The sequence below is a fragment of the Cavia porcellus genome, unplaced genomic scaffold (assembly GCF_034190915.1).
Source record: "Cavia porcellus strain 051 isolate PalLab524CR breed Dunkin Hartley unplaced genomic scaffold, mCavPor4.1 scaffold_15, whole genome shotgun sequence".
NCBI classification, from domain to species: domain Eukaryota; kingdom Metazoa; phylum Chordata; class Mammalia; order Rodentia; family Caviidae; genus Cavia; species Cavia porcellus.
Window position 1 is genome coordinate 22023194 of NW_026947498.1, and position 20799 is coordinate 22043992.

The 20799-nt window shown below is 33.7% G+C and overlaps 1 long non-coding RNA gene across 1 annotated transcript in view; it reads right to left on the minus strand.

Annotated features, from left to right (window-relative positions):
* LOC101787661 (uncharacterized) overlaps positions 1-20533 on the minus strand; it is a 432599-nt gene extending 412066 nt beyond the window's left edge. Inside the window, exons 1-2 of the long non-coding RNA XR_010039364.1 lie at positions 20458-20533; positions 19605-19889 (exon numbers count right to left, since the gene is read on the minus strand). This is a non-coding gene — a long non-coding RNA (uncharacterized LOC101787661). The remainder of the gene's footprint in view (positions 1-19604; positions 19890-20457) is intronic.
* Positions 20534-20799: the final 266 nt, after the last annotated feature.

Genomic DNA, 20799 nt, shown 5'->3' on the forward strand with positions numbered 1-20799 from the left:
CATTGCAACAGTGGTACTTTTTTATTCCTTAAATGTACAAGAATCACCTAGTCTCATTTGGAGGCAATAAAGCTTAATTAAGAAGTTCAGAGTCAAAATCTGTTTACAGCTTTCTCCCAGGTGTCCAAGTCTACTCAGAAATTCCTATTTTTGTTTTTCCCACTGTAGTAGACATAGAAATGGTGTTAATGTTTCCTTAAGAGTTAAAAGCAGATCTGACACCCACCTAAAACAAGATGGGAGAGAAGGAAATATCATTCTTTTCCTTCTCAGTATATAACAGTAAGGAGCATCAAAATGAATTAGTCTTTAGATGGTTGCTTTTTGTACATTTTTCTATTATAATCACTGACAGTAATACAAATATACTATTAGGAAACTTTAAATAAAACAATAATTTTTAGTGGTTACTCTCAGCCTGCTCAGGGGACCTGAGGGAGATTTTCACAGACGAAATTACAAAGTTAAAGAATACACATTGCAAGACATCAACAACAACAGCAGGCAGCATGGAACAAAGCAGACAGCAAGAGCAAGAGCCATCTGCATCTTTATTGCATAATTCTTATACGAGTTGTTATCTCATATTTACATTCTTACATAGCACTGTAACCAGTGCAAGAGTGTTTACCTATGCTAACTCATGGCTGCATTGCTGGATCCCACTGTGCACCTGTGCTAGACCACCAGGGTCATGTCCTCAGGTGTCCTTAGATGCCCCTGAGCTTTAAAGCAGGTTCCTCACACTTACAGAAACATCATACTCATATATAAAATCAGTTAGTTATGAAGATGAAAAAATATAGTATATGGAAAATAATTTGGTCAGTATTAACACAGTAAGCAAAAAATCAGTATGAACCTATAGCTATAATCCTTTATTTTCTTAATAGGGAAAATACAAAGAATTATTTTGCCACATAATTCTCAACAAATCTTCTGATATTCTTCAGAGAAATTCCAGTCTTTTAGGCACCAAATGATGAAAAAGACAGTAAAATTATTGTGTTGGATATATTACAATATAGAAAAATGTAACCATCTATCAGAGGTAATTGTTACCAGTTTTATTTTTTTTAAAGCCCAGAACAGATGGTTTCAATACAAGGGTAAAGAATAATCTTTCTGAAAGCTGGCCATGATGGCACACTCCTGTAATCCCAGCACTTGAGATGTTGAGGCAGGAGAATCATTTTCAAGTTCGATACCAACTACATATTTTATCCAGGTATGGATAAAAAGCAGCAAAACAAGTCTGTAAAAAGAATAGAGACAAGTATGGTGGGTCATGCCTGTAATCAGAGCATTCCTGAGGCTCAGGCAGGAGGATCACTGTGAGTTCAAGGCCAGCTCGGGCTACCTAGTGAACTCAGGGCCAGCCTGAACTACACAGTAACTCCCTGTCCCCCTCAAAGGAACAGATAAACGATGGAGATTTTAAAGCTGAGACTTACTTTAAAGCAGCTGTTATAAGCATATTCAATATGCTCAATATGGCAAAGAAAATGAGAGGATAAAATATTATAATAAGATAAATGTAAGATATAAAGATGGGTTATATTATGAAAGTGAAAACACACTAATTAGAAATAGTAATATATTATGCATTCCAGAAGCAAAGGTCAATGATATTACAAACACAACAATAGAAATCATTTCAAATGAAACAGAGAGGAAAAAGTCCAGAGAAAAAGGAAGCGAAAACATGACACAGGAGGCAATACCCTGGAATCTGCTTACACTCACTGGAGTGCTAGGGGAACAACAGAACGGCAACAGAAAAGACACACTGGAAGAATTAAAGGCCAAAACATTTATGAAAAATTATTAATCCAAAAACTGAAGAAGTCCAATAAATCTCTAGGATAATGGAAGTAAAGGAAAACAAAATGAAACACAACAAAGTCAAAATACTGCTCAATCTTTAAAAAACACATTACATTATGAAGAACAAAGTTAAGACTTGAGTTTTTCAGATATTACTTAAGACTGACACAATGACAATAAATTTTAAAGTTCCAAAGAAACTCCCAACGCACAATTCTTTATGCAAAGAAACTCTTCAAAATTGGGCTGAAGTTAAGATTTTGATTTCCCAGAAAAACAATAGTGAGAGAAATATCATCAGCAGAACTGTTACATAAGGAAGGTTAGATAATGTCCTTTCAGTGCAGAAGGGAAATGGTACTAGATAAAAATCTATATCAATAAAGACTTGAAGAGCACTGGAAACTGAAATGAGTTGGGTAGAGATGAACACTTTTGTCTATAAAATGTAACTGGGAGCGAGTGATACAATTGGTGAAGCAGCATGGTGGTATGATGCTTGCCTCTCATGTAAAAGGGCCTGGGTTCAATTCCTACCATTACAAAAATAAGTATTATACACTTTAAAAATGTACCAAGAGCTTTGTAACAGACCAAAATAATATCTTCATCACAAACAGCACAAACATTGGTGTTTGGAAAAGGAAGTATACTGTTATAGGATTCTGACTGTATACATGAAATATTATTTGAAAATTTTCAGTAATCAGTATAATCTACATATTATCAGATAAAAGAAAAACTCATATGCTTATCTCAAGAGAAGCAAAATAAACCACTTGATAAATTCAAAGCCCAATTATAGTAATAATAGAAAACTATCTTCAAACCATGAGTGGAAGAAAACTTCCTCAACCTGATAAAAATACTCACAAAACTTGAAGTAAACATTGTAGTTGTGAGTTTGTTCCTCTTAAGATCAGGAACAAGGCTAAGATGTTTGTTCTCATCACTTTTGCCAGTCAGTGTACTGACAATCTTACTTGCTGCAGTAAGGCAAAATAATACAACCAATTGATTGAGCAATAGTGAAAGTGATGTTATTTACAGATGACACTATCAGTTGTTTATAAAAGTCAAAACATCCACAGAACGTATGCTTTAACTCATGTTCCTGTGATTTATTTAGAGTTTCATTCTTTTACATAGAATTCCAAAAATTGCAAAATAGTAATGACAATGCAGATCGCTAGTTGTAGAAGCTAAGGGTGAGTGCAGAGATTGACTACAATGGTACTTGGAAAAAACTTCTGAAGCTGCTAGAAATTTTCTCTATCATGATTATGACATTGGTTACACGAATGAAAGTCTTGGTTGAAGAAGCAAACTGTACACTTAAAATTTGATTATTTTATGGTATGTAAACATGAAAAAACTTATATATGTATTTTTTGAATCTTTAATTGCTGATCTCATTTAAATCTCAGAATTCTCTTTTGGTTAAATTACTATCATCACATAATTTTGGAATCAATGTTTGATCTTGGTATACAGCTACTAAATAGTGTAAACAGCTATGCTCTTTACAATCCTTTTTCCTCCTGAAATAGAACTTACATAAAATGTTTAGCTTAATTCCACATATATCAGTTGATACAACGAGCATAAAAAGGACTAGAGATTCAGTTAATCTAAATTCTCTTTCAAACGTCCTCATTCTTCAATAAGCCACATTAGTTTTACCTTCCTAATCATCTAGACATTTTACATGTAAATAAATCGATATGAATGTATATGGATACATATGTGGAGAATGAACACCAGGAAACTGACATAAAATATAACTAATATCTTACAACTTGCAGATTTCTCTAATTTACTAACAATATAGTGTGTACCAAGATTTCCTTTCTTTTTCCAATTTCATATTTGATATAGTTTAAAAACATAGTTTGACTTGGTCTTTTTATACAAATCAGCAACATGATTGAGTTATATTCAGAAATACGAACTAGAAAAAAATTATTTTGTTTTCTTAAAAGTCATGCTAAGTTTATCAAAATATTATCCAAGTATGTTTTAGCACAGAGGAGACAGAATTTGTTTATAACAAGCCGTGGCTCCCTAACCTCACAAAGCAGGCTAATAAAAGACATTTTTAGTTCTTCTAACAATCGCCATAAATTCCACTTATTAGAATTATCTTTCTTGAAGTTAACCTGTCAACCTGAGGTATTCACCTCTTCTTTGAAGAGCAGGCTGCTCAGTTCCCAAAAAGCCTAAGCTATGCTGTTATCTGAAGAGCCAGCACAAAGAACTTCAAAGGGAGCCAGCTGCAGAACACATCTTCACAGCTCCTTGATCTCTGCACCGCACATGCACATATATCTCTAGACTGTCTAAGGGAAATACCGAGTTTACTTTTGGAATATTTAAGGTAATTTGTTCTGATAAATGTGAAATGGGGAGATGGTGCGAGACAAAATGTCCATTTAACGTGGTTAAATACCGACATGTTAAACTTCAATCTAGATGTATTTCAACAAACATTGTTAAACATATGCTGTGAATATTATTCAGTAACCTCATAAAGCTATGTTTATCAAACAGTACTTCTCATTTGGATATAAATGTTGAAATATGTGAGGAGAAAGTCACAAATGTCTGGACTTACTTCAAAATATTATGGGAGGAAAATTATATAAAAGTACAGATAGGACAGAATGTGTCACTACCTGTTTTTAGTTAGAACTAATTGGTGGTTTAATATACTATTACCTAGTTTTGGTGTGTACAAATGCTCCATAATAAACAGTAAAATATTAGTACTACTGGTAGTAAAAATTACATTCAAAAGTTGCTGCTCATGCCCACAATACAAAAATAACTATGTTCTAAGGTTCTTTGGTAAGTCAATCATTAGAAATCAGATCATATTTTTTATTTGGTGTGATATTTCCCATACATGGTGATAAGGTTAATAGGCCAATCCACAAAACCCATAAATATTTATTTTGCATTTGCTAATCATTATGCTTTAGCTTAGTTATAAATTTAAAATCTTTTATGGGCTGGCTGGTCACCTAATAACCCCACTGAAAATCCTATTCATGCCACAATGTGTTCCATAGAACTGAAAAAGAAGTTTAAGTGTACCACATATATGTTTCATATATTATCAATGATTATTCTGCTCAGTAGTAGTATCTTTGAATGAATAGACAATGTTAAGAATTGCAAAAAGCAACAGGTGTAAACTTAGACTGCCCAAAAATAAAAGCCATGTTCTTATGTTCTTACATTGAAAAGTTTATGTCTCTTAGAAACATGACAATTATTTTTCTACTTCTACAATATTATGTGCTTACAAATGAAAGTGTAGGCTGCTAAAATTATAATTTGATGTTTTAAACCACAAACTGATTGTATTTGGTGACTAAAATTACCCTGCAGGTTCTTAATGATCTATGTTTTAGTCAAATTAAAAATGATTCATATGATAGCCTAATTTTATATCTATTATACTTTTAAGTAATGAACTGTCTCATTCAATGCTTCTTGGGATCTCAGTTCAAAGGATTAAGCTTAATCAGAAAATAAAATTAAACAATAAAATTACAAATATTAGTTAAGAAAGGCCAGGTTACAGGAACAAATCCTGACATTTTAAGGGCTTATTAATAAAAGCATTTCTTTTGCACTTAATACTCAGTATATTTTACTTCACCACCACCACCAACCTCTTTCCTTCAGCACAGCTACTTTCCAAGCAGGCTTTGGAATGCAAGACGTTCCCACTTTGGAGCCCCATCGTGTACCGCCCCTTACCACTCCAGCTGGGAGGACAGGGCGAGTTGCCACTTTTGCTCTTCCAGGAAGTGACTCATCACATTTCATTGGCCAGAATTAATCATATGGCGCCACCTAACTGCTCACTTGGTGGCTAAGAAATCTCTTTCCTGTATTTGGGAGGGAGATAATAGAGTGGGATTTGGTAGTTGTAGGTGGTTTTTTTGAGAAAGTCATAGGAGGTTTTTATCCAAACACGAGGTTATTTCTATGTTTACTTGAAGTGAGAAAGTAGTATTTGTGAGACTAAGCTGTCCACCACCCCCAACTCAGCATAATGATGTCCAGAATAAATGATTTCCAGAAAAGCTCTTGACACAAATGTCTTCAGTGTCCATTCATTCTGATAGCAAAATGTTTGAAGTTTGAAATAAGCAAAAAAGCTCATCATAGGCCTTCATGAAAAACAGAGCAAAACAAAACTCTTCACTCTTTACAAGATTCATGCATGTCATTCAGTATCCTTTTCTTTGAGTAGACATTTCAAAGTTACTTTATTTTGTTCATTCTAAATCTATAAGGTGAAGAAAAGTTTCAAAATGTGAATTTCATTATATTAATTCTATTAATTAAAATTATAGAAATCTAATGTGGAAGAAGTATATTTAAAAATCAAAAGCTGATTGTTTAAGAGAATTTTGGACAATGACTAATTCTCATACATTTAATGGTAATGGAAATATTTTTACAAACAGTGATAATGAAAAGATTCAATCTTTTATTCCAAATATCCTATGAACTAACAATCTTTGGATTTCTAATTTTGGAATTTTCTTTGATTTTTATAATGTAATGGAAGCAAGCCACTTAAATTTCTCCCAGTTTTACATTAAAATTAATATTGACAATGATATTCTTTTTCCATAATGCATTAGAAAAAGATTATATCTAGTCGATAAAATTGAACTAATGAGGTAGAAATCTGAATTTAAATTTAGCTTTTCTTTAAAGTCTCTTTGCTTCTCTTTATTAAGGGCTACATAATTAGCAGTCCAAACTTTCAATACCTGTGACCACATCTTTCTAGAAAGGAGATTCAAGCAGTGAAGTTTACATTTGCTAAGTCCACAAGAACCTAATCTGAAAAGCAGAAATTAATGCTCCAGGCAAGGATGACTCTGTGTTCAGTAATCTTGTTCAATCTCATCCAAATCTGGTTAATTTTAAAAATAAAATGGAAACTATTAATAATTTTATTTGGAAAAAAGCATACCCTTTTAGTTTTTTTATATTAATTGTTCAAGTGTAAGCTGTTCTTAATGAGCTTATGAGAACTTATAAAGGTGATCTTTGCAACAAATTATCTCAACCAATTCTTTTTGGGAAGTATAAATAAGTGAGCCAATAATAATAATAATAATAATAATAATAATAATAATAATGAAAAGAAAGAAGATACAAGGGAATCTTGAGAAGAGATCACTTTGGCCAGACCTACTTTGTTTTGAGAGACTATTTAATCCCAAAGAAAAATGTTTGGTCCTCCAAGGAGGATCTGTGTACTCTACTGAGGTGAAAGGGATCTTTCCCTGTGCCTCACTTCCCTGGTTATCCTTATCATGTACACCTGTCACCAAGGATGACTTGGAAGCATCTCTTTCTTGAAGAGTACCATTAGCATGGGAATTTCAGTACCATACAAGCAGGTAAGTGATATGGGGTAAGAAACATAAACAGCAAGTAGGTCACTTTTACCTTTGCCTTAAAGCTTAGGTTAATGCTTATGTGAAAGTCTTCATTGATTCTATTCCATAACTTTTAAGAAATTTCCACGACAAAGTATGTAATATTTTAGAAGTCAACATGAAGATTAGACTTACCAATAGCAACAAAATGTCTTGAAAATAGGATACAGAATGAAAATAAATTAAAAGATTGATAAACAATTTAACACATAACATTAAAAATGAGATTCTTCAGAAATTTGTACAGCTAGTGCAAATAGGTGATCAAATATTGGATTAAAGATTGTCAAATATCAAAACTACCAGAACAAAGATTTGATCTACTGCCATCTAGTGGAAATTTAGTTTCTAATTATCTATTAGCTGGTGGGTGTGGAGTAAATAAAACACAAAATAGCAGTCTAATTTTCAAACTTTAAGGAATCTAAGCAATTACCTACTTCAGAGTTTTTTTCATAGATCTCTGAAGCTGCTACCAAGTCGCCTCAAGGTAGTTATATCTTTGTCTGTTTTATATTTTTGGCTTCTGAGCTGACTTAAGAAAAGATTCTACTTGTGATGGGTAAGTGACATTAAAAGACCTGATTTGGTTTCATATCATCGTTATATAGATGGATAATCCAATAAAGTTGGAGTCCCATTTTCACACAAATAACTAGGGCAAAACTAGCAGTCGTACTGAGATCTTCAGATTCCTACTCTCACTGAAATATTTTTTGGGTAATAGACTTCAAGTCCAGTGTTCTTTGTTCAACAGCACAAAGAACTTAATTCACTTTAAAATGGATTATTTCTATGGTAATTGCTTAAAAGTGACCCTACTATCTCCCTTGAACCATTAAAAACCTGAGTGGGAACACAATCTCAAAATAACTAAATGGAAATGATATCATGGCTATAAATTTTAAATATGCTATGTCAAACAAACAATAGAGTTAGTCTAGAGCTCGCTAAGAATAATAACGAACAAGTAACTTATAAAGAGTATTTGCTCCCATTTACCCTAATTTATTTAATTTTAGAGGTGAAATTGATATCATAAAGCACTTAGCAAAAGACTGTGACTTTTTAACATCATTTTATGCTTTCTAAAACATAAAGCTATCAAACTCTGCTGGGGTTCACTAGTCCCAAGTGAGTCTGATTTTTTCTCCAGCTTTTCTGCTTCCTGTTCTGCAAGAGGATGTGTAAGTAAATGATACAAGTGGCAAAAAATCTGTGGGAGTACTTGTTATTATTCTGTTTTTCTGAAGTTTTTTTTTTTTTTTTTTTTTTTTTTTGAGGTAGGTGGCAAAAGTTGGTCATTTTTGAGTGCTGGGAGCTAGGTGAATGAGGAAAGCTGAAACAGGACAAAGAAAGATCCCTAATAAACAAGCCCCTTCATGATCTGGTGGAGGACATTTTCCAGAATCCTGCAGAGCTAGGAGTAACCACATTTATGAAAGTTTTATTGCTTTTATAACGACTCACCTGAATTTACCACAAAACAAATTTTTTTATATAAAATGAAATGGATATTTTCATATTCATCTTTTATCACTTCATATAATTTGTATATTTGCAATCTTAAAAACCCAGGGGTTTTTCTATATTTATCTTATAAATTCTGTCTTCCTTCATTTTTAATCCAAATGGACATTCTGCATATGACTCTAAATATTGTCACTTCTGTGTCTAAAATCAAGATATACAACTGTTCATAGATGAAAATTACTCAAAAGATATGAAATTTTAAATAGAGTTTGTGCAATCTTAATAATCAAATCAAACAAGATAACTAGGATTCTAATTTTCTTCCATATGACTCAAGTTTTTCAGATTTATGATGGAAAAATACTTTTAGAATCAGAATTGTACTTTAAGATTCAAAAGAAGTCATTGTTTTTGAATACATTTCTTTTTTATACTTTCTGTACATATTTGAAAAATAATGGAATTAAACCATTATCTTCAGTCTATTTTAAACTTCAGATGGTTCTGATTTTATTATATGATTGCTCTCATTTTGAATGTATATAACTTAATATATTATTTTCTGATTGTCTTTTATGCTCATAAATTATTAAAATTTTAAGTTACTCAGCCTTTACCAAGCACCAAATAAAAAGAGAAGAAGCTTGCATGGAGGAGAAATAACTTGAAAATCTCCAAGATACATTTTTAAAGTTGCATTATACATCTTGGAAGAAAATGACAATATTATCTGTCACACCAAGGAAACAAAACAATTTCAGTGACAAGGTAATGTTCTCCGTGTACACCTTAAATGTGGGCTAGAACCTGGTAAAATATCAAAATTATTAGAAATTTGGTTTTCTGTGCCTCTTCTTTTACTAAGTGACATTTAAAAATCATGGGCAGTCAGGACCATTAACTGTCAAAATTCCCAAGGCATCAGTCAGGTAAGTTAGTGAATGAGAGAAAGTATGTCCCTAAAGCAGTGTTTTGTTTTTATTTTTGTTTCTGGCAGTAATAGGGATTAAAGCCAGGACCTCAAACATGCTAGGTAAATCTCTACCACTGAACCACACTCCTCGGCCACGCAGCAGTCTTCATAACAACTGGCTGGTTATTAAATGAAGCCTTTATTTTATCAGAGCAATTTTTATAAAGTAACATAATCTTATTGTATAACTTAATACAGCAGACCTTCTTTACCAAGGTTTCACTTTCTATGGTTTCATTTATGATACACTTAAATCCGAATATATTACAGGGAAAATTCCATTAAGAATTCATAAATTCTACAGCATGTCCTATTACAGATAACTGTCCTACTTCATCCTACCCAGGAGGCACGTCATCATTTTGTTCAGTGTATCCACGCTGCAGAAGCCACTTGCCTCTCAGTTACTTGGTAGCCATGTTGATTACCAGATCAATCTGCTGTATTGCAGTCCTTGTACTGAAGTAACCCATACTTTACTTAATAATAGATCCCAAGTAATGATGCTTACAATTTTATTGCCATTGATGCTTATGAAATATTATCATAATTGTTCTACTATATTATTAGGGATTGCTGTCAATCTCTCACTGTGCCTAGTTTATAAATTAAGCATTATCATGGTTATGTGTATATAGGAAAACAGAGAATATATGATGTTTGTGACTATGTGAAATTCCAGGCATTCACTAAGGATCTTGGAATGTATCCCTCAAAAATAAAGTGTGAACTAATATAAATATTATTATCCTATAAAGGACACTTAGAGCACGAGCTTCATGAAAACATGAAACTGTTTTATTGCTGTATCCTTCAGTACAAATAGTAGTGATTGCCACACAGATAGTGCTCAACCAATATTTGTTGAATGAATTAGCATCCTGGACTCTTTCCTGCTATTAGTCTCAACAATAGTACCTCATTAATCTGATTCTCAAGTGACTGAGTATAAATCAACAATTACACATCCCATGTTTAATGCATATCAGCAAAAACATCTTTGGCTGTGGAAACTATTTTTTGAAAAGCAAAATTTCAGGATACAGCCTGCAAAGAAAAAATATTTTCATGAAAACCACAGAACAGAATATCCGAAAGCAGAATTTTAACAAAAAATTCAGCAATTAACTTTATTTTTTAGAGTAGTTACATAATTAGTAACCTAAAGTGTGTCCTACTAACAATGGTAAAGATAATTATCAAAAATTACTCTGGTATACCTGGAATAAACTAGAACCATCCATGGGGAACCTGGGGATATGGTTTCTAACTGTTCTCAAGGCTGAAGTCTATTCCTAAAGAAAAGATGTTCTTACAATGGCAGATCTTCAGTGATTCCTGAAAAGCTAAATAATAGAAGTAAAAAATAATTGAAATAGGCTTAATGAAATTTTTAAAGAATATGAGGTCTACGAAGGTAATAGCAAAGCTTAACTTCACTGGAAACTACTTCATGAGTAGTTTCCAAAGAACAGAAAAGCTAAGTAGATCCTAATACTTGATAGTGACATCCTGAACTACATCTTATGATGCTTAATACACTATCAGCTAATTGCTGTTAGGTTAAGGAAGAAGTTAGGGATTACTGAAAGGCAACATTACTATTACAGGATACCAAAAATAAACCATATAATTTCTTTGCTTTTCTTATAGACATAATCAACCAATCACTACAGCTAAAATATAACATGGCAAAATTTATTTAATCATCATCTTCATTATTGACCATACCCAAAAAAGCATGAGATAAGATTGAAAGAAATTAAAAGAACTTTAATAGATGAAATTATAAAACTATCATAAAATCAGCACACATTTAAATATGCTGTTATGTGGACAATAGTAACATTCTTGACAATTATTTGCATCACTAATACTGATTTAAAAAACTGTATGGCCTCATATATCCCTTTGCTTCAGTCACTGGAGACCCTCTGTGATTTTCTCCTCTATGTAAATATTAGGTTCTCTAAGTGGGAGATTCAGAGATAGAGGTAGAGGGCTGTGTATGTGTTTGTGAGTAAAAGAGAGTACACTAAGGAAAAAGGTCATGTACTTCTTAAAATACAACTCTGTTTGGTCTTAGTCATTTCCAGGTGAGATAAGAAAGCAATCTGATTTCATTAGCTTTCATTTCAATCCCTGAAACCAGTGGAGCTAATGGGAATTTTCATTAGAAATGTAAATAACAGCCATTTGGTCATTCTCTACTCTACAACAAGTAACACTGGACCTTATCTCCTGGGATGCTGGATTTTATTGCAATCCTGTTTCCTTCACTGACATTTAAACACACAGGTGAACAAGCTTTACAAAAGCCCATCAAAGACAGGAAAAATCTAACATTATTCCATAGGTTTTCTTATTTAACTTACACAATCTTTCAGGATAGTCATTACTATCCTCATTTTATGTAAGAAAAGCAAAGCCTATAGCAGTTATACAGGGTCCTCAGCCAGGTCTCCTGAATAGAATCTATTTGGTTCTCCCTGACCAGAAGAGAACTTGCTACCGCAAGTTTGTAGGTGTGAAATATCTGATTCTTAAACTTTAGTTACTTGGGCTGTAGATTGGATTTTTGTACAGAACACCCCTGACCATGGGCCTGGCCTGTAGTCATTCTAACAGATATGAAAGCTTGAAACATTAGCCCCACTGCAGTGCCCTTAAAAAAAAAAAAAAAACAGAATAATTGATTTTATAAATTTTTACATATAATTTAAGACCTTTGTTTTTCTCATGTACACAAATAGTAGAGGAAAATTATAATCAATGAATTAAATATTATTAGTTGCCAGTAATTATAAAATTATGCTAATCTCATTATAAGATTATACACTCCTTTAAGTAGCTTTTTTTAAATAAAACTAAAATTTGATGGGATAAGACTGAAGATTAAAACAGTGCTTTGATAACTTATTGAGATGGGAAAAAGTTTATGGAAAAGGTGAAACGGAATCAATAAACGTAAGTCTGTACACATCATGACTACATTACTGTTAGAGCACAGAACTACCCTGCACAAAAATTTACTCAAATACACACAATTTTCTCTTTCCCCCTACATTCTGTGCTTTGAAGAATATTGAACATGAATTTATTAACCTTTATAATTGCCATTTCTTGCAGAATGCATAAAATCTTCAGTTTTTCAAGGTACATATAACTATAAAATGAGAAAACTGAAACACAAAAAACGCTTATGAAACTTATCCAGTCATGCCTCTAGTTTAATGTAATGGAATTAGATTCTAAGCATTTGACCAATGATCCTGTGCTCCTAACACTGCTATAATCACAGAGTTAAGTGATCATTAATTTAGAATTGCTGTACTTAGCTCTGGTTTTCCTTGTATAAAATTAAACATTCTGAAAACACATACCTTAAACACATTATCACTGGTGTACTTTCTTTGTAAGTTTAAAAAAATCAATAAAGTTAACCGCTAGTAGATGAAGCTGAGACAGGAGGACCTGGGAGGCTAAGGCAGGAGGATCCTTGTGAATTCAAGACCATCCTTAGCTACAAAGTGAGCTCAAGGCCAGCCTGAGTCACATAGCTAGATCCTTCTCAAAAAGCTAAAAAGATAAAAAAGTTAAGTTCTATATTATCCTTACTTCTTGTCCACAAAGAGGAATTTTTAGTAACATAAAAATAATGGAATCTTGGAAGTAAAACTAAGTTCTAAGTAGAGGAGAATAATGAAGGGTATAGGAGAAATCACAGTATGACCCTAAAAAGTACTAATGAGAGACAAGGAGACCATTATACTGCACAGATGGACCTAGTATCTTCAAAACCTCAAGAGAATAGTTCTGCACCAATAGAGTGCAGAGAATAGTTCAAGAGAATAGTTCATCATACACCAGCTAGACTTTCCAACTACAGTGTCTTGAGTTTTATGCGTTAGGACTACAGAACCACGATAAAGCAAAATAAACTGAAGTATGAGTCATAAGGTTCACATTGTTGCACTTTTTTATCTTTTAATATAAGGGACCATAAATCATATAATAACACTAGATACTTTAATTGTAATTACAGCTGGGCATGATGGCACATGTCTGTGATTCTTGCACTTGGGAGGCTGAGGCAGGAGGATCACTGTGAGTTAAAGGCCAGCTTGGGTTATATTAAAGAGTTCAAGGCTGGTCTACACTACATAGGGAGACCCTGTCTCAAAAAAACAAAAACAAAACAAAACAAAACAAAAAACCTCACAACAAAAAAAAAAAAAGAAAAAAAAATTTCTAATTATGCTCCAAAACATATTGACATTGAACATTAATAGCAATGTTAAATCTAGAGTTCAGAATGCTAGGTTATTGACCATAGGTTTTCTGGTGATTGTTTGGTACTGGGATCAAATTCACAACCCTGTGCTTGCCAGGCAGTCACTTATGCCGCTGAGCTAAATCCCTAGGCTCTGGTGCAGCACGTTTAAGAAAGAAATCCTCAGACAGCTGAGAAAGGTAATTAGATGCTGACTCAGCAGAGAAGGTAAATTGTGTCCATTTCGTTCTTTTTTTCTCTCTCAAAAGTAAACTGATTCTCTTAAATTCAGTAGTGTTTGATTATATCCCTTAGGTCACAAGCTAAAAACTAGAACATCTATCTTAAAATTTACTACTACATGATCAGCAACTATATGAGTGTCCTCTTTAACATCCCCTTGATTTCAGTGGGTCACAGACAGAAGAGATGCAATCAGGACTGAGAAAACTGCACTACTTTACATGTCTGGATAGTCAGGGCTTAATGAGGTGGTTAAATGATATTCTGCACTTGTCAAATAATAAGTATTAATATTCTCATAAAATAGGCAACGTACTTAATACATACATATCTAGGGGAAAGAGAAAATGAAAACAATTAATCTAATAATCATTTTTAGAAATTCAGACATCCAAAGACATTTTAATAATAGTGTGAGTTTGCATTAATCTAATACAGTACTTTACTATTTTGAAATTGCTTTTGTATTCATTACTTTAAATGATCTGAATGCTTTCTATAAATATCAAATTATAGAGAAAATATTGATATAGACATTATGGTGAGCTCAATAGCTTTCAAATAGTGTTTAAAAATACTAAAATAAAATGAGATTTAAAAAATGAACATCTATAAAAATGAACAGGATAATTGCATTATGGATATAATGTCTGAAATTTTTTTTTTTGGTTCTATAACCATATAGTAAAACACCGTGTAGTGATTATTCAGATTAGTTGTACAACTATGGGCTTACAAGTCAGGACCCTTGGCTTCAGTTTTAGTTTTGCTCCTTATTAGTCATATGACTTTGAGAATTTGCCTGACCTTCTGAAACTCAGCGATCTTATATTAAGAAGAGAATGATAATAACTTGTTTGAAAATTAAAAGTATAATGCAATTAAAAAGTAATTAAAAGTTTAAAGTAATTAAAAGTTTAATGCATAGTGTGCACCTAGGCTATGCCCAGTGACCCTTAGCCATTAATCCCTACTTTTTTGTCTCAGCATCAGCAACCAGATATGGGCCAATGGCACTACTAATGACTAGAAGAGGTACCACCAACACATGAAAATATTCATTTAGACCTACATACACTTGATGTTGCCTTTAACGATGATGATGTTTGAAGGGTTAAATAGAAAACCAGTAATGCAAACTTTTTGGTCCAACGTTATCTATTTTTCTTCCATTTTAAAAGTAGCTCAACTATTACTACTTACGTGGAACTTTTGCTGTATAAGCAAAATTCCCACTTTTATTCCTAATTTTCTAGTTTAAGAGTTAATTGTGGAATAAGACTCATAGATTATGATATTCAAATTTTCCAATATAAGGATAAATGTTTCATTACTTTCATTTTCTTATCACTTTTTTAGTAATTTTAGGAAATACAACAATACAATTCAGATACCATATCTCCAAAAGTGATGCACTTAGGAAATAACATTTCCTTTATTTAAAACATTTCACATTTACCCGCTTTCTAAGCCTTGAGACATAATTTCTGAACAAAAAATGCTGGGCCAACACTTACCACTTGTCTTTGAGAAACTTTGTTCTTAAGTGGGCACAAGTTACTTTCTAGGACTTAGATGGTTCAAAATTCTATTTTTAAATGCTGGGTGAGGAATAACTATGTCATGATGGAAATAACCAGAAACTTCAGCAAGTTGAAAATCAGAAATATTGGCACAACTTATGCATTAAAAATGAAAAGAAATTGACCCCAACTGGGTTGATTAAACCAATTCTATGATTTAAGATACATATGTCAAATGAATTGAAAACCATTGCAAAGTGAACCTCAAATATTAGGTTTCCACTTTTTCATCACTACAAGAATTATTTACAATAAATACTAATATAAATGATAACATACCAATGGCTATTATAGTATAGTAAAAAGCCATGCATCAGTAAGATCTAGTTTTTTTCATCTATAAAGTAGAAACCCTACATATAGTATTAGATAACATAAGTGAACATGATTTATATTAGTAGTATACGATTGTATAGTTTTATGAAGCTTATTTTAAAAGGGAATATTATTTGGTGGAGTACAAACATATTGATCCAGTCTTTCTGCATTCTAGACTGCAATTTCAGGAACTTGAAAATACTTTTGAAAAACATTGGCATAAAGTACTTTTCTTTTTCAAGACTTTTTACTAAATATAGACATTAGCTGATTTCCAGCTCTAAAATTTCTATTTTTCTTGAAATAAAAGCAAAGATGTATATGTTCTCTAGTTATTTCATTTCCTTTTTCATCAGTGTAGAGGCAAACAGTTTGAAATAGAATTTTTAAAACATAAAGACAATTCACAAGCAAATCAATGTCATTTTTGCCAAGAAATTAGTCTCAACTTAACAGTAGTACAGTAGCCTAAAGTATACTTAACACAAAATGCACCACATTTTGTAATTCTAAGATTATATTTGAAACATCTAAAAATACACTCCTAAAGGGTTATACAAGTTTATATATTTAAATACACGCATCAACTATAACACTAAGAGTATAACTAGAGATTCCATATATTCTGACTTATTCTGCTTCATAGAGTGAGCATTTGAACATCTGACATTAATTGCTTAACTTTTCCAAGCAATTAATTCTTCATACTATTAACAGTAGAGCTGTATAGTGCAATTTGCTCATCATGGTTTCTTTGAAATTAATCTACATGAATTATCTGTATTTTATAGGTGAAATACCAAGCTAAGATAGCTTAATTCCACATTGGAAAAGAAAATTAGTTACAGTTTTCTAAAACTAGTTATTCATAAAAAATGCAGTAACCATTTTTGCTATGCTTTATTATGAGAGGCCACTGAAATGAAAGACAATATTGATAATGTTAAACTAATATGCATTGGTACCTGGGTGTAATAGTTGGCAACTATTTGTGTAATGCCTCCTCTACAAATTGCAATGTACTTACAAATAACTAATTTAGATTTAAAGATTGGAGCAAAATTCATTAGTCTTAGAGCTGAAAATGGAAGATAAGTTCAACATGATGTCTGTCTCCAAGGGGCTTTCAGTCTAGTGACAAAGATGTACACAGATGGCCCTACAGCAACATTGACTGCCACAGACACAATAAAGGAGGTGCAAAGGAAAGGGTGGAGAAGTGAGAGGTTCCAGTCATGATGACGTGCGATGATTTAATTTGATCCTTGAACCAAAGAAAGATTTCAACTTCTAACAGGAGGAAAAGCATTCCACACAGAGAACATTTCTCTATGCTGGCAGTGTATTTAATTTTTGTAGGTAACAAAAAAATTAAACAAAGTTAAGTGACTTTTTGAGGTCGTCAGAAGAGAAAAATCAGACTGTTACTAGAATAACTCCTGAGTCCTGCTATATAACATTGCTTCCTTTCCTAGGTGACAATTCCTGTGCCTTCACAATGATCTCCACCTCCCACTTATCTCTCCATGTAGCCACGCCCTTTACAGGATTTAGGTAGGATGTCCACAGAAAAACATACAGGCATCCATGTCCTTATTCTAAATATGCTATTTTTCACTGTGTCCAAAAAATCAAGCACATCTAGGTGTATTTTGGGTCTCTTTTGATTCTCATTCTCCATCATTTCAAAGGAATGGGAGTTTGCGCTGTTGCCATATGGTATGCTCCATAAAATTTTGATCCATTCCTTTAAACCTTGCATTTTTCTACTTCAGTTTGTCAAGTGTTCCCAATTCTAAGAAATCATAATTCATAGTGTGGGGGAGGTTGCAGATTTTTGGCTCAGGAGAGCGTGCAGATGTTATTCCTTAAGGAAGACGATCGTGATTGCCTACGTGAGTAATGGCTGTGAGTCGGCTAGAAGCCAAAAGTTCTCTTATACCAGAATGTATAAACCATTCTCCTACTGAAAGAAGGCCCCCAGTAGGATAATATATTATTACACATGATTCAAATTACAGGATCTGCAGCAGGGGAGCTCATGACTGATTCAGGACAGTCACCCCCTGAATACTGATGATGGGATGATGGAATGCCACATGAATTAAAAGAGCCATGGCTTCTAATCTAAATCCTTCATTTGCCTGAAAAAGTGGCTATGCCTATCGTTGTACTCTTTAAGCTTCTTAAATAATCATGCACTATGATGAAACCTTTGTCGAAGTTTTAAAATTTCCATGTCTTTGAATAATTATATTCAAAGCATTCTGTAAAAAAAAAAAAGACAATGAAACTTTACCTTCTATGCTACAAATTTGTATCCCTTTAATGCTAGTAATGCAATAAAGATACGACTTAATAGAAATCGCATTGAAGTGTGACCCAGTTTCGCTCTTTGAGATTCTATAAAGCATCCTAAAATCTCACTTGCCACATGTTACAGCTTCTCTAAGTTATCTCTAGAACAAACGACTTTATCCTTGGAGCTAAATACAAAAATGCAAGAAAATATCGTGTTTCCAAAGGTTTCTTGTTGATAAATGAATTCATCCATGAATATTATTTCATTTGGTATATTTTAGTTATATAACAATCCCATAAATTTGCTAGAGGTATTACATCGTGAGTGATTAGGCATATTTATAAAAACACCAAGGCAGACATTAAACACTGCATTTTCTGAAAAACAAACTGCTTTCCTTGAACATATTCTGAAATAATATGTAAGCTGGTCCCTCAACTTCTTTTCAAGCTGGTTCTTGTATTCAGTATTTCTAGTAAATGGATGCAAATCAGGTGCATTGTGCTGCGGTGGGAAGGGGGAGATTTGTCCAGAAATGACCTCAGTGCTATTCATTAATAAAATGACATGTTGGCTGAGAACAGTGAAGAATGAAATACAGCAAGAGTGAACTTTCCTCCGTGTGACAGATGCACATAAGTGCTTTTTGGATAAAGCACTGTATGTAAAATGGCCACTGCAGCACAAAATCTGGAAACATTAAAGGACGCCCTGAGATGCAGATTACTTGGAGACACTGCAACTTCCACGGCAATGCACCCACTTTTCTCTATTACCTGGCACATGTCTAATCCCGACCTGGAGAAAGCATGTACTCACGAGAAAGGGAACCAGATAAAATAAACAAGGGTGGTCTTTTGTTTCAAATACCATTTTTTAAAAGAAAGAGAAGATAATTTTCCCAAGGTCAAAACAAAATACAATTGTATGCAGAATCACTTCCAGTGCCTTGCAAACACCAGTGGGAGGAAAAAGTAAAAGCTATCAGAGAGCATGTAGCCACATTTTTGCATAGTGGTTTAAATTATGCCGGCAGAATAATTAATGGAAGGACCTAATACGGGGAGCGGGTAACAGGAAAGGGGGAAGGCTATGTTAAACAAAGTTCATTACTGCATGATGTAAATGAGTTTCTCACCAGTGATGTCACTGATTGGCTGAGCTGCAGAGCTGGCTTCGAGCATGGCCGGATTGGCTGCTAGCTCTTCTGGTGCCTGCCTGCTTGGGCAGCGGTTGAACCAGATATTTTCTGTCTCTCTTGTTGTCGTTTGAAGCAAATCTTGTTCAGCCCAGCTGTGTCTCCATAGTAGTGGCACCCTAAGAGAGAGTCTCCCTCCTGCTTCCCACAGCTCGTCTGTGAGGCGGTCGCTGCTGTGAAATACCAGCCCTTGGCACCAAGCCCAGACAGCATTCTCAGATCCATCTATAACACACACATACAAAAAGAAAAATAAAAAAAGCAGTTCTTTCATCTGAATTGCATCCTAAGGAGGATTAAGAAGGCTTCTATTGCTACTGAATTGTGTTCTTTCAATTTGATGGTTAAAATAGTTTATGAAATACAGTATCTTCTCATCTGCAGTAGAACACCATTGGAAAAAATTGGTTAAAAAGATGGGGGAAGATCCCCCTTTCCCATGTCTACCTTGATTATAGAAAAATAATTCTTCATTTTCCTCCTAAGCACCATAACTAAGGTTTTTGGTCCTTGAGCAGAATTTTAAACTCTCACCAGATTTCTAATTACAGCCGAGTCATTATTTTCAAGTTAAGACATGGGATCTTAATTAGCATTCTCTTTTAGCTATGCGAAATGAGACAGGGCATGAAACAGAAACGATCTATGGAGAGGCAGAGAGAGAGAGAGAGAGAGAGAGAGAGAGAGAGAGAGAGAAATCTGTGCAGCTTTTACAGTTGAGCTGACACCCCCTCCCTCCCCACTCTCCCTCCACCCCCCCTTGCAAAAAAGAATGCAGTCATATGAACTTTACCAGACAATGGAGTACCTACAGGCTCTCCCCTAGACAAGTCCTTTATAACCAGCCACTGCTATGTGCTGCAGACAGTGGCCAATCGGCAGGCTCCTTTCTGCAGCAGGGACACAATAGGTGCATTGGCCACACTGTCCTCCTAGACCCTGACAGCAGTTCAGGTTCATTTATTGTACACTGGAAGGCACATATGTCTTTAATATTCAGTGTGAAATTATCAGTGTGGCTGCCTTTACTTCACCGTAATTACATCAACCTAATTACCGCGCACAAGCTGCAATAGCACTGTTTGCACAGAGTGGCGCATAGGCATGCATGCCGTAAAAATATGCATGAACATGC